At 38.2% G+C, this 12,536-nt stretch overlaps 1 pseudogene; it reads left to right on the top strand.

Moving 5' to 3' along the window:
* The first annotated feature begins 480 nt into the window (after window positions 1–480).
* LOC118895811 lies at window positions 481–2,195 on the top strand (annotated as a pseudogene).
* Window positions 2,196–12,536: the final 10,341 nt, after the last annotated feature.

Below are 12,536 nucleotides of genomic sequence, written 5' to 3'. Positions count from 1 at the left end.
AGACTTTGATAAGAAACTTACAGAGGCTGATGCTTACCTACAAATCGTTTTTTTTTTTTTTAATTGAAACACCTGATCCTTGGGTTATTTGCATTCTTAATTTATTTACTTATTTATTTTTGGCTGTGTTGGGTCTTCGTTTCTGTGCGAGGACTTTCTCTAGTTGTGGCGAGCGGGGGTCACTCTTCAACGCGGTGCGCGGGCCTCTCACTATCGCGGCCTCTCTAGTTGCAGAGCACAGGCTCCAGACACTCAGGCTCAGTAGTTGTGGCTCACGGGCCCAGTTGCTCCGCGGCATGTGAGATCTTCCCAGACCAGGGCTCAAACCCGTGTCCCCTGCATTGGCAGGTGGATTCTCAACCACTGTGCCACCAGGGAAGCCCTTACCTACAAATCTTGATAGAACAGTTAAAGCTTTTTGATGACAAACTTCGAAACTGCAAAGATGATGAACGGAGAAAGAAAACTGAAACTCTAAAAGAAACAACAAATAGCATGGTAGAATCAATTAACGCTGTTGCTGCAGATCGCTAAAGACCAGTGTAATGTGGAGAAGCATGCAGATGGAATTATAAGTACTATTAATCCTGTAGATGCAATATATCAACCTAGTCCCTTGGAACCTGTGATCAACACAATGCCTTCTCAGACTGTCTTACCTCCAGAACCTGCTCAGTTGTGTAAGTCAGAGCAGCGTCCATCTTCTCTACCAGTTGGACCTTGTATTAGCTACCTTGGGACATCATCAGACTCCAACACCAAATAGTACAGGCAGTGGGCACTCACTACTTAGTAGCAGTCTAACTTCTCCAAGCCATGTCAACTTGTCTCCAAACACAGTCCCAGAGTTTTCTTATTCTAGCAGTGAAGATGAATTCTATGATGCGGATGAATTCCATCAGAGTGGCTCATTCCCAAAGCACTTAATAGATTCCTCTGGATCTGCCTCAGTCTTGACACACAACAGCTCAGGAAATAGTCTAAAGCACCCAGATACCACAGAATCACTTAATTCTTCCATGTCCAATGGAACAAGTGATGCTGACCTTTTCGATTCACGTGATGATAGAGATGAGGAAGGGGAGGCAGGGTCGGTGGAAGAGCACAAGAGAGTTATCATGCATCTGTTGTCACAGGTTAGGCTTGGAATGGATCTTACTAAGGTAGTTCTTCCAACATTCATTCTTGAAAGAAGATCTCCTTTAGAAATGTATGCAGACTTTTTGCACATCCGGACCTGTTTGTATTAGTGACCAGAAGGATGCCGGAGATCGAATGGTTCAGGTTGTAAAATGGTACCTCTCAGCCTTTCACGTAGGAAGGAAAGGATCGGTTGCCAAAAAGCCATACAACCCCACTTTGGGTGAGATCTTTCAGTGTCACTGGACATTACCAAAATGATACTGAAGAGAACTAGTTTCAGAAGGACCAGTTCCCTGGGTTTCCAAGAATAGTGTAACATTCGTGGCTGAGCAGGTTTCCCATCATCCACCCATTTCAGCCTTTTATGCTGAATGTTTTCACAAAAAGATACAATTCAATGCTCATATCTGGACCAAATCAAAATTCCTTGGGATGTCAATTGGGGTGTACAACATAGGACAGGGCTGTGTCTCGTGTCTAGACCATGATGAACATTACATTCTCACATTTCCCAATGGTTATGGAAGGTCTATCCTCACAGTGCCCTGGGTGGAACTAGGCGGAGAATGCAATATTAATTGTTCCAAAACTGGCTATAGTGCCAATATCATCTCCCACACTAAACCTTTCTATGGGGGCAAGAAGCACGGAATTTCTGCTGAGATTTTTTCTCCAAGTGACAAGAAGTCTTTCTGCTCAATTGAAGGGGAATAGAATGGTGTAATGTATGCAAAATACTCAACAGGGGAAAATATCTAGTTTTTACAGATAGCAAGAAGTTGCCTATAATCAAGAAGAAAGTGAGGAAGTTGGAAGATGAGAATGAGTACGAATCCTGCTGCCTTTGGAAGGATGTCACTTTCAACTTAGAAATCAGAGACACTGATGCAGCAACTGAAGCCAAGCACAGACTTGAAGAAAGACAAAGAGCAGAAGCCCGAGAAAGGAAGGAAAAGGAAATTCAATGGGAGACAAGATTATTTCATGAAGATGGAGAACGCAGGGTTTATGATGAACCATTACTGAAACGTCTCAGTGCTGCCAAGCATTAGGTTGGGAAATGCAAAGTTTGCTCCTGGTGACCAGGGCAGAGGCACAATGAAGTAACAATCTTCCTTTGGGAGAACCTATTCACTCCCTTCTTATTGCAGTGGTTCCTATCTCAGGGATACTGGACTTTCTGATGCAGATGAACAATTGAAGCGAGAAAAGCTTCCCTTTTTCCTGTTCTGTGGCAGTTACAATGTTGACTTTGGTCTTGAGAAAAACTTCAGGTTTTGAAAACAAGATGACTGCTCCTTTTCCAAATCCCACGTTATAAATCCCAGTCTCAGACTCTGCACTCTAGTATTGCTGTTGAGATATACAACATCTGTTTCCTAGTTCATATAATCTTGGGTTTTATATATACATATATATAATATAGGTGATGCCAGATTTTTCATAAATACACCATCTACTGTAAATACTGGTTCCTCTGAGTTGTTTTAGAAAATTTAGCACAACATATTAAAATCACATGTTAGGAAATTTCATGGTCTCACCTACAATAACTTTTATTTTGGAATTGAACTATTATTAAATTGTATCTAACTCTGGACTACAGTTTAATTATACTCAGAGCTTCTTAAGGCTTCATAAAGTAATTTTTCCAACAACAACAACAAAAAAGATGCACTTACTGATTTGTCTTGTGACATCCAGACACGATTTTCTTGACCTTTGCTTGCCAGGAAGGTGCCATGACTGCTGTTCTTTCCAAGAGGATAGCTTGACTGAAAAGATTAGTGAGCCCTCGCACCCCTTGACTTTAACAGGGAAGCCACCTATTCTTTGCTGGACATTTTTGTTTTCATAACCCCATCTCTTTGATCCCCAATAAGTATATTTTGGGCATCACAAGCTTCAATATTGTCTTCAAAAGTTCACCATTTAAAACCTGAAGATAACATAATAGTTCCAACCTAATTTTCTAAATTAGTTAATTTATTAGCCCATCTGAGAGTATATTCAACTGATAATTATTTTCTTCCCTCACACATACTGCCTCAAACTGAATTTGCCAGTCTCTGGTGGTGTGTTAGGGACTTTTCTCTCTGCCAAAGTGAGATTTTTTTTAAGTTGTTGATTAATAACCACCCCCGTGTTTGAGGCTTTATAATACCCCACACAATTGTTGCTTAATAAATCTTTCTTGGCTGCCTCGGAACTTTTTTATGATCTTTCCAAATATGTTTAAACAATTTGATTCATTTCAGCCTAAAGTTGAACAACAAAGTCATGTGCTAAGCAGACACAAAATGAAGAAGGTATCATCCCTGTCCTGGGGGTGCTTTACTAGTCAGAATGGTACTAAGGTAAAGACTCAGTGCTTGCCCTCGAATATACTGAGTATATGAGTTGAATTGTGCCCCCACCAAAGATATGTTAATATCCTAACCCCTGGTACCTGGGCAAGTGATTCTGTTTGTAAGTAGGGGTTTTGCAGATGTAATCAATATAAGATGAAGTCATTAGGGTGAACACTAATTCAATATGACTGGTGTCCCTATGAGAAGAGGGAAGTTTAGACACACACACAGGGAGAACGCCATGTGAAGACAGAGGCAGAGATTGGAGTTCTGCTGCCACTAACCAAGGCACACCTGGAGCTGCCAAGAGCTGGAACAGGCAAGGAAGGACCCTCCCTTAGAAGCTGTGCAGGGAGCATGACCCTACTGATCCCTTGATTTTGGACTTCTAGGCTCCAGAACTGTGAAATAATAAGCTTCTGCAGTTTTAAGGCACCCAGTTTGTGGCACTTTGTTATGGCAGCCCTAGGAAACTAATGTCGTGGATATACAAGTCCTATACACAAATGACTATGGCAAAAAGTGAGGGTGCAGAATCCTAAAAGCGGTATAAAAATGTGAGAAGACTCAGAATTGGGAATCAAGAAAAGTTTCCTGGGGCAAAAATACAAGATCTAGATATGTAGGAATAGTAAGGTTGGGACATCTGGAAAGGGGGAGCAGGGCTTTCTAGATAAAGCCTTCAATTGCATGGATATTGGCTAGCAAAGGGATAGATAAGAGACCTGCAACTGCATGGATATTGGATAGCAAATAGGAGAAGCACAGGATGATGAGGGAAAGGGAGACATGAATAGGTAAGCTAGAAGGACATTTGGGACTAGATGGGTGTGAAGGGTTTGAATACCAGACTGTGGAGTTTGCTCTTAAGGAAATAAACCATTGAAGGCCTTCGAGGAGGTGAGTGATAACACTAGGACTCTGTTTTAAAAAAAAAAAAAAACTACTCACTTTTTGTAGGATAGGTTGAAGAGGAGAAAGATTTGGAGGCAAGGAGACCAGTTAATAGGCTATTACAGTAGCCTAGGATACAGGCAATGAGGAATTGATCTGTCAATAGGATAGTTGTAATGATAATTGAAAGGAAAAGAAATATGAATGAATCAGAGGTACAATGGATATCACTGGACTACTAACTTGGACTTGGGAGATGAGGTGCAGGCAAGAATTATATCTGTTCTCTCTTGCCACAATAATCCTATGTAACAAAACCTTAGTGACATACAACAATAAACTTTATTTTTGCTCATGTGTTTGTGGGTTGGCTGGATAGGCCCACTATCTGAGTTGGGCTGGTGGAGGGGAAGAAGTCCTGATTCAGGCATCTGCTGACCTTGGCCGGGCTCTCATACATCTGGGGTCCTAGCTGGGACAACAGGGCTGACTTGCTCTTTCCAGCGTCTCATCCTCTAGCAGGCTGGCGCAGGCATGTCCTCAAGGTGAAGGCAAAGAAGCAAGAGCGTGAGCAGAAATGTGCAGTATGTTTTAAGACTCTATTTGCATCATATTGGTCTCACTGGCCAAAGAAAATCACACGATGAAGCCCATGTTCAGAGTGGGAGGGGACCACAGCAGTTCAAAATGATTTCAGAGTTTTGTGGGAGGAATAATAAAACTGTTGTCCTAATAAAGTCCTAGTCTTCCTTCAAAACTCAATTCAAGCGTCACTTCTGTAAAATCTTGCCCACAGCTCCTCTGGGTTATCACTGCTTCTTATATTTCCGTTACTTAAATGATCATGCATTATATTTGCCTGTTTTTGTGTCTGCCTCCTTATCCTTAGTTGTGTCTCCTCGACGTCATAGGCCATACCGCTCTGCAGTCTCAAGGTCTAGGTTCAAATGCTAGCTCCATACCTTACTATCAAGTTCCTCTCTGGGTGTCTCTATCTGTGAAAGGGGAATACAAGCAATGCCAACCATAGTCGTTGGTGTGAGAATGATACAAAGTAATGTGTGAAAAGCCCAAGAAATGTTAATGATTGTTAGGATTATATGTCATTATTTTATTTTCATTGATAAATGCTCTGTGCAGTTCTTAACACATAAAAGTCATGTTTAAGTCTTTTGAATAAATTAATTAACTAACAGATGAAATATATGGGATGAAGTGGGTGCTACTGAACATGAAAGACAACAGGGGGATATTTCATGGAATGGGCACTAAAGAGGCAAAAGGGGATAGAATTAAGAGAATCAAAGGAAAAGTTAGGCTTGGAAAGAGAAAGGACTTTTTGCCTGACTAAGTATATATATTTTGAAAGTCTTCCTCGAAAATCAAGCATTTTAACTAGGCACAGTTGTAGTTTTGGTTCTTGATCTTGTTTTTTGCTGTTTTAATATGGTTAAAGGTACACAGGGCACATCAGATGGGACTTTCTCAAGTTCACTGAGGAGCAAGGAAAACCTACCTATCATATCCCGATAGCATGTTTGTTTTACCTTCTAAATGTAATGGGACATAGACAGTATTTATAAAGGTCACAGGCCGTTTCTTAATAAACATGCATCATTTGCAATATAAAGAGAAGAATTACATCTTTACAGATATTAAAAGACAGGCTCTTCACCAGGTTTTACAAAACACAGCAGATAACTGCTTTGCTTGTCTTGTTTAAACAGTCGCTTTCTTGACTTGACAGCTGGGGCACAGTATCTTTATGCCCCCATGTAATTGGTCCACACTGCTTACAACTAGATGAGGAGTAAATAAAGAGAAATATACTTAATAATGAGCTGCTAGGAATAATAAAATTTAATACAGTACATGAACTGTCAGGGTGTCAGAGTCATGTGTTAAAAAGCAGTATCTAAAATTAAAAAAAAAAACAAATCTAGTTATTAGTATCCAGGAAAAGAGCACTGGGAGAATGGGAAGTCATACTGTACTTCCATAGACTTCATATTCTAGAATAGGATTCCTATCAGAGTTAAATGTGTGCCATTTCAGAATTAAGAATAAGAGAAATTTAGAGTTGAATAGGAAATTAAAGATTCCTTTCATTTGTCTGATGAATAGTGTTAGAGACGCCAGGGGATTTGCCCAAGGACATGAAGAGGAAGAGCCAGGTAGGATTGTGCTGGTTCAGTTTTACGGCCAGCATTGAGAAGTATCTGGTGTTCAGTAAGTACTTACCCAGAGAATAACCAACTAAATAAAAATACTTGATTGAAACTCTTGTATTCTGACTTATAGCTCAAACATTAAACATAATTGTGGCTTTCTATTTTGAATGAGAAATTATAAAGAATATGTAATATGCCATCATTTTAAACAAGAAATTGTTTTTATTTCTCTTTAAAAATGCTCTTTAATATTTATCCTAACAATGTCTAAGAAAGAAGCTAAAACAGGAAAAGTGCAGTATTGAACTCAAGGATAATTGGAGCTTCCAAAAAGGATCATTTTAAGTGAGTCCACCTAAAATGAAAATGAATAATTTTATATTACATTATGAAAAGAGATCAACTATCTTTTAGTCTTGAAAACTGAAACGATGAATCATGAAAATAAGTTGATTTAATTTGTATCTTTACAGTTCTTGTTATAATTGCAATTTTGCACTAATTTTTAGAACAAATCAACAATGAATCAAGTTTGTGAACCAGTGAACCAGTGAACCAGTTTCACTGGTTTGTGTAAGAAATATTTTTTCTAAGAAAACTGTGCTATGGCACATTCTACCCTTCAAATTTGAATTTCATATCACAGATGCAGAGAGGCTCATTTTTGTTTTCCAGATTCACCCCTTGATCTTTTGATTTTCAAATCATTCCCTATCGAAAGCCCATCATGTACAAACCATGTTGCTTCTCTCCTCTGATCTGAGCCTCACATTCAACTGGCCATGTTTGTATGAGAGTCAAGCAGTTTTCCCAGGTAACTCTGTAAAGCTTGACTCTTGCACTTTCACTCTTCAATCAAACTGAATTGTATTGTTGGATAACATAAGCACCTGATAATCTTCAAGGCACTGACTGATCATATGACAAGATGCTGACTGACACCCATACCGGTGTTACAAAAGGGGGGATATTCGAGGGGGCAGTAATTTTCTTGGTGCTTAGTTACTAATTAATATTTTTGTATTTTGACAATTTGTCCTCCTTAATACAACATGACTGTCTATTTTCAGATAACAAATAAATAAGTGGATAATATTTTTGAGCATTTATATAAATTATATAATGTTTTTATATAAAGTTCCAGGGAATAAATTGGTTGTGTCCAAAATATCACAGACATCACATTCAAATGGAATTTTCTGAGAAGCATTACTTTTTGAATTATCTTAGAATGATAATCCTGCCTCACTTCAACATCTATAAGCACAACTGTCTAAAGTCTATTATCTCTACCACACCTGACTTCTCAAGATTCACCCATCAAATTAGTTTTTACAGAAAGTCTCCACTTTGCCAATTAAATGAAGTTTAGAGTCCATAAGAAAAGAACAATTTAAACTTAAAGAACATGATATTTCTTCCATCAGGCTCTAAGAATAAAGCTTTCCCCACCTATTTTCAGTTTTGACTTCACTTTCTGAAGGTTTGAAAGTGATTTCACCAACAGATGCGTACTCATTGACACTGCCTTTTTGGGTGAGATAAAAGTTATACTATGTAGTTTTTACTAGTATTTATATACTTTATATAAGATTATGTACATTAGCTTTCTGCCCTAAACTGCAGTTTAAAAATGACAGGCTGACTTTTTAACAGTAGGAATCATAAGCCTTCAAATATCTTAAATGACTCCATACTACTTACATATATCTTGACTTAATTTATCATAGCCAAAACAAACATAGACTGTAAGTTGAATAAAATAACCTTTCCCCCTTCCTTATATAACTTATCTAGTTGTATAACTTACAGAGAAAGACAACATTACAAGAGTCCTAGTTCATGATTTATTCAAATACTAAGAACCATAATCCTAACAGCAAGAAATGCAAATTCTTGTGATTATTCTCTATTCAGTACAGGGAAAAAATACTTTCTGACCAGTCTAATTTGAATGAATTCTGATAATACAGTTTCATTTATCTTTCCACATAAATTTCAATATAAGTATTCTGAAAGCCTTTAAAAAAATTAGTATACATGCTATAAAAATGCTTGACTGGACACACAACATTTTTACATTGGCAATAATATTTGATGAGCTTTCTCATAAATATGAAGAACCAGTCTCTTATTTCAACTTAAATTAACTGCAATCCAGCAAGTATTTATTAAGCACCTGCCTCAAGGTAGCAATTGTGGAGATGTAAAAGATTATAAGATTTATTTTCTCCCTCAGATTATAATCTGTGTAGGAAATAATGTTTATAGATCTGAAACTATCACAGGCTTAAGAGAAGAATTATAGTTGGCTCAAAATTGAGTGACACCCCCCCATAGACAGCTACCTAGGTGCCCTTTTAATATTTAAATATAATAACTTTGCTTTTTCTCATGTACTATGAAAAACCCAGGAACCACTCCAGTAGCTGAGAATTATTGGTGAGGCATTTCCCCTAGTGTCCTTTTGCTTCAGTTTTCTGATTCTATTCTTTAGCAGTTTACACTTGGCATCTCACTCTGTAGCCGCTGCCCTTGGTCTGCACAGCTTTGCCCCCCACTGGCCGTTGCTCTGATCCCTTCACTCCTCCAGAATACCATTGACACAGGATGAGTTTTACTTAAGATTTGGCATGGTGGAAGGGGCAGCTTTCAGCATAGGACAGACATTCATTTAAAACTAAGCGCGTACATTCTTCAGCCTGTCCCGAACGTGGCTAACTGTTCATTGTCCGTGCTTCCCTAGAGATATTACCTCAGCTGTATGTTCTCAGGCTCCCCTGTCACCTCTTCTTCTCCGGTATTTCCAAGCTTCCTCCCCTCTCTCATACACAGTCTCAGGTAATCCATATTCCTACTCTTTAATTTGAAGAATCTGGCACTCCTTCAGTAATCCATGTTACAGGGAAGCTTCACTATTCCTAAAGAGTCTATTGGGTTTTTTTCCCTAAAAAAAGAATCATCTCCCCTTATATGAAAATTCCACTTGTCTAGTCTATGAAAAGTGGTTGTAGTCAGTTCTTGCTTTGCATATAATTTTGTATCTTCATAATTACATGAGCAAGTGAGAATCAGTAAGAAAGAGCTCTCCGCAGGCTGACTTGTCCATAAGGCTTCGTGGAGGAAATGGGAATTGCGTCAGATCAAAGGGTCATTGGTATTTGAGCAGATTGAAAAGAGGAAGATATTCCTACACAGCAGAAGAAACAAATAAGGGTTGAGATAGGGAAGTGTGCCTGATTCATGTGGGAGAGTGAGAGGAGAGTTACTTAACTAGAAATTGAGACGTGGTGAATAGTAGAATATGAACTCAGAGAAATAGTTTGGTAACTAATTATAGCATAAACTAGAGAGTACGAAAAAAATTTAAACTTGGAACAATAGAAAACAAGAAATAGAGGCTTTGTGCGATTCCTTAACAGAAGTGCGACATGGTAGATAAATATTAGGAGAAGGTTAGTCGTGATGTAACAGAGATGGGTTGATGGTATGAGAGCCTGGAGGCAGAGACGTCAGTTTGTATGACATGGCAGTAACTGTGAGGGGAGGCTGAGGAAATGAGCCAGCCTGGTGATACTGGAAGGGAGGAGACTTGTGAGAATTGAGAAATAATGCAAAGGATCCACCCTGCTTAGGCTTAAGGCTGCTGACCAGCAACACAGCCCCGATGCATTTAGCGATGAGCTGGGACAGGGAAGTGAAGAGGAGAGTAGGAGGTATTTACCCTCCAAACTACAGGGGTTGTATCAAAGCTACAAGTTAGTGGTAATTTTCTACTCAGGTTGCCTCTCAAGGCTTTTCCTTTGTATCTCTCCAAACTTATGTAACACTTTGCTAATATAATTACGGATAATTTTAAAATATGCATATATTTTAATCTTTTACAAACAATTTTTGTTGTTTTTTGTAACAAAGGTAATGAATGTTGATTGAAGAAAATGTATAAAAGAAACATAAAATCAAAACATTAATGATCCACCATCTATAGATATACCCTGCTAATATTCTGCCGTTAAATATACTGTATTTTTAACAGATTAATGCATAACACATCAAAGTCGATTTTGTCTTCTGCATAGTTCATATTGCTTTCTAAACTATGGCTTCTAAAATTTTTTAAAAGGACAAGTTTGTTAAGCTTTCTGTCTTTCGTTTTCCCCATTTAAACCAATAAAGAAAAGAACACTTGGCACTAGTATTGCCAGGGTACAATGGTTAAAGAAGGGAAACTGGGAAGACAAAGCAAGTTTCTGAGAAAGAGCTTCATTAACAGAAATGTGTTTCAGGTTTTGTGATTCCATTCTTTCTGGCCCATGACATTAACCTTCTCAGAAACTTTATGTTTTCAAATGATTCATGTTTAATAAAGATAAGCATTGGGAAAGTACATTGAAGGCAAAAAAGATATCTTGTACGCTGAATTTACACTGACCTCAAGATCCATAAATATTTGTTTTTTAGGCACTAGATTCTGAAGAGAGGTTTTCGCTCTGCCACTTAGGTAGCCAGGAATGAAAAAACATAATAAAATAACACTGTTTGAAACCAAAGACAACAGAATATTCTGGGACATCATTTATTTTGTTTAGTAACTCTAGCTATAGAAAACTCAGCAAATCCTACAGAGAACTATTCCTTAGAATGGAGAACTATTTTCTGTCCATAAATAATGACATTATTTCTGAAGAGAAATGACTTGCCCTATCTTCTAAGGGTTCTAAACATAGCCAAAAGTCAATTTAAAACTCTGCTATAAGTTATAATGTTTTTAACAGTATAACCTTTGCTTTTCTAGTCTCAGGTCTGACAATAAGACATATTTCTTACTTTCAAAAGTTGTATAGACCTTCACAATTTCCTGGAAATAAGATGTCTAGGAAGAAAGAATGAGCTAACTTGGTAAAGTAACTCGGGGATTTGAGATAAGATCTGGTGTGTATTTGTCAATGACTAGTGTGTTGACCTTACGAAGGTCATTTAATCTCTCTATATTTGGAACTTGATGTTAATATGCTTTCAACCATTCTTCTCATTTAGCTAAGCCATTACTTACATGGAATACTAGAAAAAATCAAAGCAACAATGGTTTTTAAGCACAGAGCATGTAAAAGACTGTCTACATGCTAAGCATAGTTACCCACCCCTCACACAGGGAAGTCAAGCTGTTCAACCCACGGGATGGCTTCACTTTGCACATTTGAAAATGGACTCCTAGTGATCTAAGAGCAAAACAAAATAGCCACATGCTTTTGACCTTTTCAGTACTCAAAAATGCTTAGGAGCAATTTTAACGGAGTGATACTATGGATAAATTGCCTTGAACAATTTCACTTCTTAGAAAGAGGAGGAATAGGTCAAAGCAATGCACACATAGTTCTGCATGAATATCCATTGACACTTTCAAATTGGACAGAACTTTCAAGGCATTATCTTCAGCCTCCTATTTACCTTCCCTTCCCTTAAAGAGGCTTATGACCCCAGTACTTTGTACCATGCAGTGCTTTTATTTCCATGAGTTGAAGAGGGCACCCATCCTAGAATACATTCTACCCAGACAGGGAGGTCAGAGGATAGGCAAAAAGAACTAGCTGCAAATTTGTTATCTGGTTCTGTGACTTCCAGTATAGCATTAAAATTCAACTTTCTATTCTCAGGCAATACCACTATTCAGAGTTGTACCCTATCAACTTACAGTTTGAGAAGAGGGCCACTTATTGTTCATACATTGTGAAAGGAAACAAAAGTTAGGTCACCAGAGGGCAATCGGTCTATTCTTATTTTCTGATAAGCAACGAACATTTATCGAGCACCCACTGTATGCCCAGTGCTGTGCTTGGCCCTGCTGGGAAAACATAAAGATACGTTAGGTCTCTTTCCTCAAGAACTTTCATTTAATTAAGAGAAAAGATGAAAATACATCACATAGGGGCTGCTTAGCAGACAAAGTGAGGTCCAATGGCCCAGCAACCTCAGCTCA

Source organism: Balaenoptera musculus, chromosome 5 (assembly GCF_009873245.2).
Source record: "Balaenoptera musculus isolate JJ_BM4_2016_0621 chromosome 5, mBalMus1.pri.v3, whole genome shotgun sequence".
In the NCBI taxonomy this organism is placed as follows: Eukaryota; Metazoa; Chordata; class Mammalia; order Artiodactyla; family Balaenopteridae; genus Balaenoptera; species Balaenoptera musculus.
The sequence above is the reverse complement of the archived record's forward strand: the minus strand, read 5'-3'. Positions and strand labels throughout refer to the sequence as shown.